At 41.7% G+C, this 11,950-nt stretch overlaps 1 protein-coding gene across 1 annotated transcript in view; it reads left to right on the top strand.

The window, feature by feature from the left end:
* Positions 1–11,950, top strand: part of LOC121955007 (ankyrin-3-like) — a 167,860-nt gene that overhangs the window by 39,458 nt on the left and 116,452 nt on the right. The gene's annotated exons all lie outside the window — the stretch shown is intronic.

The raw sequence follows: 11,950 nt of genomic DNA, 5'->3' as shown, positions 1-11,950 counted from the left end.
CCGCTCTGGTCCCTGCTGCTGTAACTCGCCTGGTGCTCCACCATGCAGACGTGTATGTGTGTGTGATACAGTGTGAGAAAGAGATAAATTGTGTGTGTGTGTGAGAGAGAGGGGGGTGTGAGTGCATGAATGAAGCAATGGCAAAGCGAAAGGAAATGGTGGCAGGGAGCAAAAGCAGAACGGGTGAGTGTGTGTGCATGTGTGTGTTTGTATACCCCCCACCTATCTAATATCACACACACATACACACATTGACACACATTACCAGCTGGAGGTGGCCAAGTGTTGGGGTGGGGATGGGGAGAACATGCAAAGGACATGGGTGAAGGTGAAAGCGGAGGGAGGACAGACACACACACAAGGAAGATGTAGCTGTAACTGATGATATCCAGTAACCTGAGCAAATTGGTTTGATTGGTCTTTCAATAACACTGGGAGAATGAGCAACTGAACATACATGACCCCAAAAAAAGCAAGAAAATTACAAGAAAATTACCTAATGACCCAAAAAGAAGTGCAGAAAAATAATTAACTAATTTATTAAATAAGTAAAAGAATATCTGTGGCATAATCTTAAATATATAATTATAATGATTATATTTTTTTCTGGACATTTTACCTAGTTTTTTGATAATTTTCTAATCATTCTCCCCTCTTTTTTAAAACTAATTTTCAGGTCAACCGCCTTTGACTAATTTCTTGCAATTTGTGGGACATTTCTTGCCAAGCTGGTAGTTGCCTTTTTTTCCCCATGTGAAAGAAATCAAACCAATTTGCTCAGGTTTTAAAGGGTTTAATAGCTTGTGAGAGGCGCAGAACGCAGCACAAGAAAACTGATGTTGACCAGGTTTTAAAGGGTTAAATGTGCTTGATCTCATCATATACTCACGCCTAAAAATTAATGACTAAATGAACCAAAGTCCTGTCAAATGTATGAACCAGCTGGGCAACAAATGATCAATTATTTAATAAATTAACTAATGTACCTTTTAATGTCTGCACATGTCAAAAACAATTAAAGAAATAAATTCCTATTTTCCTGATTTCTGAGCTCTTGGTCCCGTGCTTCTCTAACCTCTGTGGTCATCCCACCATCTGGGTTCATTGACACCATGATGGAGAGGTCAAACAGGACCAGGGGAGCTTTTGTTTCACCAGATCACTCAGGTCTTTGTTGCAAACAGAGGGACAGAGGAGGAGGAGGGACAGAAGACGACAGAGAAAGACAACAAAAGATCCTGTTTGATTTTTGTGACTTAAGATGGGAGGAAAAAAAAACCCAAGATGTCGTATTCTGGATGCCCTTCACATCAGCCACGTCAGACATGGCAGCATGGAGACAGACGGCGCACGCAGCGGCCATCTTTATGTTTCTTCCCCCGCCTGCCTGCGTGTCAGAGGCACCTATGAGCCTGGCTGGGTCCTGTTGATACAGAGAGGCTGCCTCATCACATGCCTGTCTGCCTTACAGAAAATCTCCCCCGCCTCTAACTGAACATACATGGGAACCATATGGAGAAAAGCTGAGTGTGATTGGTCAGTGTTGCTGCTGGAGAAAGAGGGGAACAACCCTCCGGGGACAGATGACAGGTTTAGCCACTGGACACCAGTCATGTAACGATGTGAGCGTGAAATTCCCCTTTTCTCCTCCTCAAATATATTCATCCCTTCTGTTTCATTTTTCTTTCTTTTCAACCCCAAACACCAGCCAACGGCATGAGGGGGGGGGGGTTGAAGCTGACTTACAGCCCCCATCATGCATCAGGGGGTGTCACATTATGCCAAATTATCATGCGGTTGCTAGGCGAGGGCCAATGGGGAGGCTTCAGGGAGGACAGGATGGATGGATAAGGAGCGTGGAGAGGTAAGAAGAAGGATTGGGAAGGGAGGGAGTGGAAGGGGTGGGTGCATGTGTGCAAGTGTATGTAGATACATGGTGAAGACGGGGGATATGTGCACATGATAAACAAATTATTCTTTGTCTGAGGTGAGATATGCAAGGATGAATCATAATGAATGAACAGGAAATTACAATCCTCTAATAGGGAAACACATTTTCTGCAGCTAAATGCCACAGAAACCTACATAACTGTGCAAAAACAAGCATTTACCAGCTGCCAGGTCTACTGCCTTTTCAAATATTCATCCATTGATAAAACTCCACTTACAGTCTGATAGCCAAAGGAAGACCATCGCCTCCCTTAGCCATACTCGTAGTAAAAGCCACTGCCAAGGTGTCCTATATTCCAAGCACCAGCATTTTGCAGGCAAAGAGAAAATCAACGACTACTACAATGGAGCAGAGTTGGCTGGTGGCCGGTGAACTCTAGAAGTGGACGTTTATTGGATGTTTTCCACCGTTTTCCAGGCACAATGCCATAAACATAGAGCCAGGATAACACAACCACTACCAGAGCGATAAATCACACACGAAATGAGAAATATCTGTGTGCCATAGAGATATTAATGTTAAATCAGAGCATTATCAGGATGGCTATTTTCATTTATTACAGTAGTAGCTATTATTACAGCTTAAAGGATTACTTGACTGATCAGTTAGAATGATTGAAATTAAATCAGCATCATTTTTTAAGTAAAACAACAAAAACAAAGACTGATTTTAGAGACACACATTTAAATATTTGCTGATTGTTTTGCCTTCTCAATTAATAAATTTAATATATTTGGGTATACACTGTACTGTACATACATAACAGTGTATATTGAACCATTGTACTTTGGCCAATTTGGCACATTTTTGGAAACAATAAACCTACCACTTTAAGAGCTGCACAGCACTTTTATTTTAATTCAGACATATTGTACAAATTTATTTTTTTTATTTATCTCATATTTTTATTATATTTTTTTTCTATCCTATGTTTACATTTCTTGGTTTTTCAGTTCTTTAAAATCTTTTATTTTCCTTTTCTCCATCTATGTATATGGTAAGCACTGATATACCATGCAGATTCTTTGTGTTTGAAAACCTACTTCAAAAACTGGTTTATTATTATGATCTGAATACTCCGCTAACTTGGTAAAGTTTCTGATTGAAATTAATTTCATATGTATTCTGACATTTTAAAAGTCAGTCAATGAATGAATAAGATACACCATCATCTTAGAATAATAAGGACATACGTGTCCGTGCTCTGAGTGGTTTGAAGATATTGAGCTTCAAAATGTAAAATGCATTCAAAATAGCAAAAAAAATTATATTAACCTTTTTATTTTCTAAATAAAAATAATAAATAATTAATAATTAAAATAAAATGCTACAAAATAATTATAACAATTATTGTTATTAGAAGAAGAAATAGTCGTGGTAGAAGTAGATGTACTCAGTATATTACTGATGCTATCCCCCGTCTTCAACCATGTATCTACATACACTTGCACACATGCACCCACCCCTTCCACTCCCTCCCTTCCCCATCCTTCTTCTTACCTCTCCACGCAGTCCTTATCCATCCATCCTGTCCTCCCTGAAGCCTCCCCTTGCCCCTCGCCTAGCAACCGCATGATAATTGGCATAATAATTTTGTGACACCCCCTGATGCATGATGGGGCTGTAAGTCAGCTTCAACCCCCCCCCCCTCATGCCGTTGGCTGGTGTTTGGGGTTGAATAAGAAAGAAAAATGAAACAGAAGGAATGAATATATTTGAGGAGGAGAATAAAAGGGGAATTTACACGCTCACATCGTTACATGACTGGTGTCCAAGTGGCTAAAACCTGTCCATCTTCCCCGGAGGGTTGTTCCCCTCTTTCTCCAGTCAGCAGCAACACTTACCCAATCACACTCAGCTTTTCTCCATATGGTTCCCATGTATTTTCAGTTAGAGGGGCGGGGAGATTTTCTGTAAGGCTAGACAGGCATGTGATGAGGCAGCCTCTCTGTATCCAACAGGACCCAGCCCGGCTACATAGGTGCCTCTGACACGCAGGATGCAGCAGCGGGGGAAGAAACAAAAGATGGCCGCTGCGTGCGCCGTCTGTCTCCATGCTGCCATGTCTGACGTGGCTGATGTGAAGGGCATCCAGAATACGACATCTTGGGATTTTTTTTTCCTCCCATCTTAAGTCACAAAAATCAAACAGGATCTTTTGGTTGTTCTTTCTGTTCGTCTTCTGTCCCTCTCCTCCTCTTCTGTCCCTCTGTTTGCAACAAAGACCTGAGTGATCTGGTGAAACAAAAGCTCCCCTGGTCCTGTTTTGACCTCTCCATCATGGTGTCAATGAACCCAGTATGGTGGGATGACCACAGAGGTTAGAGAAAGCACGGGACCAAGAGATCAGAAATCAGGAAAATGGGCATTTATTTCTTTAATAGTTTTTGACATGGTGCAGACATTAAAAGGTACATTAGTTAATTTATTAAATAATTGATCATTTGATTGCCCAGCTGGTTCATAACATTTGACAGGACTTTGGTTCATTTAGTCATTAATATTTTTAGGCGTGAGTATATGATGAGATCAAGCCACATTTAATTCCCTTTAAAACCTGGGACCAACAGGCATCAGTTTTCTTGTGCTGCGGTTCTGCGCCTCCTCACAAGCTATTAAAACCTCTTTAAACCTGAGCCTTGGTTTGATTTCTTTCACATGGGGGATGAAAAAAGGCAATACAAACTTGGCAAGAAATGTAGGTAAAATTGTTCCAGAAAATTAGGTCAATATAATAGAAAATTATACGTATTATATATATATAAAAAAAATCATGCTTATGCCACAGATATTTTTTAATTATTTAATAAATTGTCGAGAGAATTATGTTTTCTGCACTTACTTTTTGGGGTCATTAGGTAATAAAATTCTATTTTTTTTGGGTCCATGTAATGATTCATTTTATATCATCCTTTTTGCACTCCAGTGTTATTGAAAGACCAATCAAGACCAATTTGTCAGGTTTACTGGATTAATCTCATTACAGTAATTTATCTTTTTGTGTTTATGCACTTCAGTCTTTGGATGCAGGTAATTTTGTCTGTCCTCCCTCCGCTTTTTTTGGGGCGATCATGGTACTGTTCAGGTTTGCTCATTTCTCCCATCCCACTCTTGAAAGACCCACCTCCATCAAATGATGTGTCAATTGTGCTGTAGGTTACTGGTGATATTAGATCAGGTGGGGGTTATATACAAAACACACAATACACACTTCTCACCCGTTGTCTGCTTTTGTCTCCCTGCCCACGCTTTCAATTTCGCTTTGCCATGTCCTTGCATGTTCTGGGTGCTCATGCACTCCACCCCCCCCACTCTCACACACACACAATTGGCCACCTCACAGCTGTATAATGTGTGTCAAACCGTGTATGTGTGTGGGATATTAGATAGGTGGGGGGTATACACACACTCAACACATGCGCACACATCACTGGGTCACACCCGTTCTAGCTTTTTGCTCCCAGCCAACCATTTTCCGAGCGCACCATGCGAATGCCCATCTGCAGGACCAGCTTCATTCATAGCATAGATATAAGAAAGAGAGAGAAAACATTTAATTATGGGTGGGGGACTGACATAGGGTGGTTTAATAAATTTATCCCTCTTTCCGGAACCCCTCACTGCTACCTGAGTAAAAATACTACCTCCACACTTATCACGTCTGCAATGGTGGTCCCTCACCAGGCGAGTTTACAGGCAGCATGTGCTTTCTAGAGTAAGAAAGAGGATAGAGAGGATTTTTTTATCCTTTATCGGTTTAAAACTGAAACAGAGGTGGTCTCCCGAAAGAATGTAACTCGTTACCCTCACACTGCCTGCAAGATGAACACCATATCTCTCTCGTCTCAACCTTCTCCTCCCGTCCCTCCACCTCTGTAGGAGAGTGGAGCAGAAGTCTCTGACTTTCTCTCCTCCAATCCGGCTTTTGTCTCACCTAAGCCTCTCACTGGACCCACACGCTCCTCTCACACGGACGACTGCCAGCAGTGCATACGAGGAGTGTTCTCCGGAGGCTCAAGCTCAGCGTCGCCGGCAGATGAGAGAGGAGAAGTCAGAGAAGCTGCTGTCCCTTCTCTCCCGTAGCTTTCCAACACCAGCTAGCAAAACCTAAAGAAAGACAAGACAGAGAGAGAGGGTACATATCAGACCAAGCAAAACCCTAAAAGAAGGACACAACTAGGACTATACATACAAATGTCATTCCCTACTCTCCTTTTTCAAGGATATTTCACTAGGCATTTTTCTTCCCTTTCCCCCCCTTTTCCTTTTCTTCTACCCCGATTTTTTTTCCTCTGAGATCCCGGTTTTGTCAATTATCAGCCCCTGAACTTCTCTGGGATTTCAGGTGAGGCACGCGTGTGTAGTGTGTGGTACTTCTTCGTTTTTTTTATCTTGCCTATCATGGCTCACGCGGCCCTCCCAATTGAAGAAGAATCGGAGGGGGAAGTGGATGTGAATGCAATAGAGGACGAGAAGGAGAAGCGGAGGAAGAGCAGGAGAAGCAGCGTCCCTAAATCAAGACACGTGTGGAGTCTCTGTTGGAAGAGCATCTTTGACCTTGTGTGCTGAATGTGTGTGTGTGATGGTGCGCCTCTATTTCATGTAGGAGTGTGTGTGTGTGCATTGTTGGTATGCATGTAAGGTGTTTGCATAATATTGTGACTGTGCACGTGATGATCTTATAGCTGCACGTCTCTAAATGAGGTGATTGCTGTGCAGACACATGGAGCGTTTTGTTTTCTTGCCTCTTGACTGTTTCAACATTTCCTGATGTTGTCCGTCTTTTGGTAAAACTACGTCACACGGGGCTTCCTTAAATATTTGCACATCCTTCCATGTTTTAATGAGAAATAAATCGTCCTGTGCAGAGTGCAATTTTTGAATCAGTGCTTCCATTCATTGCTTGTTGTGGGAGTTGCAAAGAGTGTGAGGTCATGTTTGCATCTTTTGAAAAAATGACAGAGCACGTGTTATCATATGGGCCTAACAGGCCAGGATGCAAAGATGCTCTTTCCCCTTGATCATGGTTTTCAGAAATGTACAAGTGCTTTAGTGGGTTTTCTTGCTCAAGTGTGTGTGTCTGTGCATGTGCTTGGATGCACAGACAGCCATGTATAATGCATACACGAGTGATTTATTGATGACAAAGCTTTTCATATGATGGAGGAGGAACTGAAATGCACGTGGGTCTCCCTCCTCTTCCACCTCTCTTACATGTCATCTCGTGGAGAGAGCCATGTTTCAATGTCAGCTCTTTAGTTTGGACAGAATAGCGGGTGAAAATCATGGAAAAAACTATTTATTTAATAGAAATTATGAAAAATTATGAGCTAGCACTGATGGAAACAAAGGTTGTATGTCCACAGTTATGTGTTAAAATAAATCTCCACTGTCTGGACAATCTTGTGTATAGAGAAAGCATCCATTTCACTCTGCGTATTGAGTGCTGGAAGATTTGACCGTGAGAGATCTATTCAATAACAGTGACATTTACTGAACTTTGTGCCCATGGGTGCCTGGTTTTGAATTATGCTGCTGGCAACGTTATTTGACCTCGGCATAAACAAGAGGCGAGCTATCACGGCCTAATCTTTTCCAAAAACATTCATAAGGTCAAGTGAATTTATGGATCTTCTTCTGTACAGTTTTAAATATGTGTTCACGCTGATACATTGTGAAAATATATGTGTCTGAGATGCTGATCTGGTTTATAGTTCTCATGAAGGGTCATGTTTCATAGAAGAGAACAGGAGACAGAGATGAGGAGAGTTGTATTGATTGGATTGTGCACAGCACCATCCATGAGTATAATAAACTTTCCCTTCTCACCTCGGCCTGCCCTGCGTCCTTCCCTCCGTCCTCTCACATATCTCTTCTCTCCCACATCTGTCTCTTTTTGTCCCCCTCTGTCTTTGTCCTCTCATTTTTGGCTTTGTCTCTCTATCCATTCACATATATATCTCTCTGACTTTTTTTTAATTATTAGCACTTGTTTGGTTCATGCTGCTACTTTTTAACAATATGCCATCACCAAACAAAGTCAAACACTAAAGTTTTTTGTCTATTTTTTTTTTGTCTCTCCCACACGCACACACAGTAATGGTGGTTTTATTCCTTGGCTGCCCTTGCTTGTGCGCTGTTTACCCCTGTTGGTGGCATTCCAACTCTCACTGCGTCCCACTGTACAGTAGATGGGAATAGACTGAGTGAGAGGTGTCAGAGTCATAGCATGACGAAAGAATGACACATGCAGAAAGACTTTGTAAGAGTTGAAAGGACATTACAGTCATAGGTTACGTTGTCAGTTTCTCTCCATAATTTAGACTCAGACCTTTTATCTCTGTTCTTTAGCTCAACCGATTTGGTGCAAACTGTGCAACAAACTGCTTTGAGTCACTCTTCTCACACCTCTACAAACACTATATTTAGAGAGCAGGTACTAAACTGTTTGTAGGGAACACTTGTAAATGCAGAGTGGTGCGCCTCCCCATTTTTTTTCCCGCATTAGTCACCAAGCAGGTGGATTATATATGTCATTACATACTGCAAAATATCCTGAGACTTCTAGTTAAAGGTATATTACGCAGGAATAAAAGGCTGCTGTTTGTAGACACTATTGCCAGCTGAAGTGAGGGGGAAACCACAGCTCAGACCGCTTAGCGTTTCTCTCCTCTGTGTGTTTTTTGGTTTTTTTTGGTGCCATGTCCTTGATTTTCATAGCTTCTTTTTGACTGTGTGCTGCCTACGGTTTGGCAACCGGTTATAACCTCACCTGAACAGAAAAATCATTTGAAAAGAGGAAAAAGCAGGCGCCGCCACACACCTCTAGTGGTTCATATGTAATAATTGAGAGCAAAGACTTTTGTCTGAGTCAGTGTATTGCTTTTTTTTTAAGGAAAGTTGTTTACATATCTAAAGCCCTTCAGTGATATGACTAACCTGTAATGCAAGACTTTTTGTTACTGCATGGCCTTTGAACAACCGAAGTAAACTGTGGAACTGTTGTTGGTAGTTGCTCGACTTTGAGAAAAACTGACAATGATCCAGTTGTCTTTGCGACAGCTGTGCCAACATACCACACAAAAACACAAGATGGGGAAAAGTTGTCTGTTTCTTTGCCATAAAACTTCTGCCGATAAATCAGCTTGGGGTGACACAGCAGATTCCAGTCTTATTTTTTGATGATGTGAGGACTTTTGTTTTCATGTTGATCACAGATTGAGCTTTTAACATCAGTAGAAAATAGTGTTTGTATTGCTTATATTTTGTGTATTGTTTATTTGTATGCAGGCCTTTGAAACACCCACTGTCTTGTTCACTCGTTTATGACTTCCTAAATGGTAGTTTAATGAGCAGCAGTAGATTGAGATTCTGAACTTTTATTATTCATTAATGTGTGTATCTGTGAAATGTGACATTGCATCACGAGTTTGTTAGCAGTAAATGGTTTACATGTCACAGACATCACTTTTTTGTTCCACTGTGGCAATCTTTGAAGGCACTATACAGTGAATAAATTCAAAATTCAGACACTCAAAGTCTTTGTGGGTTACAAAGTAAGATGGGAGTAATTTTTTGACACAGTCGAAGCAACTGACTATCAAAATGCAGAAATAGATCAACTAAGTGTGAAGGAGATGATGAATATCTGGACAGGAGGCCTGCTGCTTTTATCAGACAGCACTCAGTTCAGTGTTGGCGTAATGGAGTCCTGGGTGTCTGGGGAGGGATCCCTGCTACCAAACTGGCGTTGCGTGTGCACATATTTGTTGTGAACATTGTTAGAAAAACAGCACAGAGGAAAGTCCCTACCATTAGCACCCTGAAAGAAGTGGGATGTTCACCAGAGAGCGAGAGAGAGAGAGTGCACACCTCCTGTGTTTGTATGAATGCTGGAATTCATTTTCATGTGTTGTATCTGAGTTTCTGTGTAAGAAAACTCAGTCCTGCCGCAGTGGTCATCTGAGCGGGAAACCCCCGTTACACTGCTACATAAATTCTCAAAGCTGCTTTACTTCTGATGACATTTTTTAGAGCCAGGAGCCCCCAGTGGATTCCCTAAGAGAGAGAGAGAGCTAAGTAAAGCATAGGTTTCCTACTGCTGGGTCCCAGTTCTGGTACACAGCGTGTGCGTCGGTACAGTACCTATTGTTTCTCTCATAGGGCTTATATGGGTCATGAACTGGCTTTTTATTCCACTGTCAAATCTGAGAGTGCTTCATCTTCCAAGGAAATTCTGTGCCTGTTTCCCAGCTTTTGTGCACCTGTTTCTATGCCTTTTTTTTTTTATCGAAGGGAAAAAAAACCCCAAAACGATCCACTTCATTACACATTCCAAAGATCACTGGCACGTCCAGCTCATCAGTGGTGAATGTCCACATCATTTATCGCCATCATCACTGTTCATTAGAGGTCTGAATCCAGATCACAGCAGTGAATCTAAAGCAAGACTTTGAACTGACTGCTGGAAGGCGAATGGCGGTGTTGAAAATTGGATTTCAGCCCTGTGCTGCCTTCAGAGCAAGCCCATGGCAACAGAGGGAAGGCAAAAGTGTGCCTGGCCCTAAGGGGGAAGTAAACTGTGGGGAGAAGAGCCATCAGGCTGCAGGCAGGCAGCAAGAGAGGAAACATAATATCAGGACATATTTTAATAGATTCCTTTCCTGTATTTCTTCCTTTCCGCCTCATTTCATTCCCTGATTTCTCTCATTCACTTTCTGGTTTGGCGGAAACAAAGCCGGCACGCGTGTCGCTTCCCCCTCACCCACCCACTCCTTCACCTCCTCCCCTCCCCTCCAGCCCATAAAAAGATGGAGGTTAATGAATTCGGCGCTCATGCATGCCTCAGCTAATTGCATTGGCATTGGGAACTCCTCCCAGTATTACAAAATATTTTCACCGTCAAGATGGCCACTGGCTGGACGGCCGGTGAGCGCAACTTTGAGGAGGCTGCCAAGAAATAATGACAATTGATGTAGCTTAAATGGCATTCTATTTACTCAGTGGGAATATGATGTATGTGATTTAGTTAGAGTGTATTAATCAACTGAGCAGCAGTGGTCCTGTTTGTAGTAGCACTTTGACAGAGAGATTAAGACACATGAATCCTTTCTGCTGCCTTTTCTGAAATATGAGACTTTAATCTGAAATGTATCTGAAGTTACAATAATATGATGCTTCAGCAGTCCGACTCGATCAAATCAAGTTTTTATCTCCCAAAGTTGCATTTTAGTACAAAATTCACCTTTTGTTGTTGTTCCTTCACTGCAGCTCAGCATGGAATTACAAAGAGAGAATTTTATACTAAATAGACTAACTCGGATAAGCTTTCGCAATCCTCAAAAATATTTAAAATTGAAGTTATATTGTATTGAGACTTAAACTATTAACTATTTAACCAGGTATAAAAAATATATATTTTTCTAGAGCGACTAACCAGTTTAAACATTATTACAACAATAAAAACAAAGAACACCAACAGATAAACACACCTGTCACACACCACAAAGTTTTGTACCAATACCAGTTGTATGAAACATGGCCTGAAACGTACAGGATCCTCCGATGGGGGCGACACAGCGTCCTCGCTCTACTGTATGCCGCTGCTGCTATTGTTCTACATTAGCTTCAGTCTCTAAGGGGAAATGAGAGCATGTAATAAGGATTGTTCTAATTATTGATCCACCACTTCAAGGGTCCTCACTCAGAGCTACTGCTGGGGGAGGATGTGTGTGTGTGTGTGTGTGTGTGTGTGTGTGTGTATGTGACATGGGATTTCTTAGGGAGCCTTCGTAACTTGAAACCTGTGTATTTAGAGATTTGTTTGTCCTACCACGGGGGAAAAGAAAATCCATGTTGTCTAGTTGTGGTTACTGGACTGGTTACTGGTTCTTCCTTTTGTGCATCAGGTGATTTACTTTGTGTTCAGCGCTACATTTTGACATCATTTAAACACTCACATGGTCGCTGAAAGAAGTGTATGTGTGCTTTAGAGAGTCA

The sequence above is a fragment of the Plectropomus leopardus genome, chromosome 15 (assembly GCF_008729295.1).
Source record: "Plectropomus leopardus isolate mb chromosome 15, YSFRI_Pleo_2.0, whole genome shotgun sequence".
NCBI lineage: Eukaryota > Metazoa > Chordata > Actinopteri > Perciformes > Serranidae > Plectropomus > Plectropomus leopardus.
Note: the sequence above shows the minus strand (reverse complement) of the source record. Positions and strands in the feature narration are given on the sequence as shown.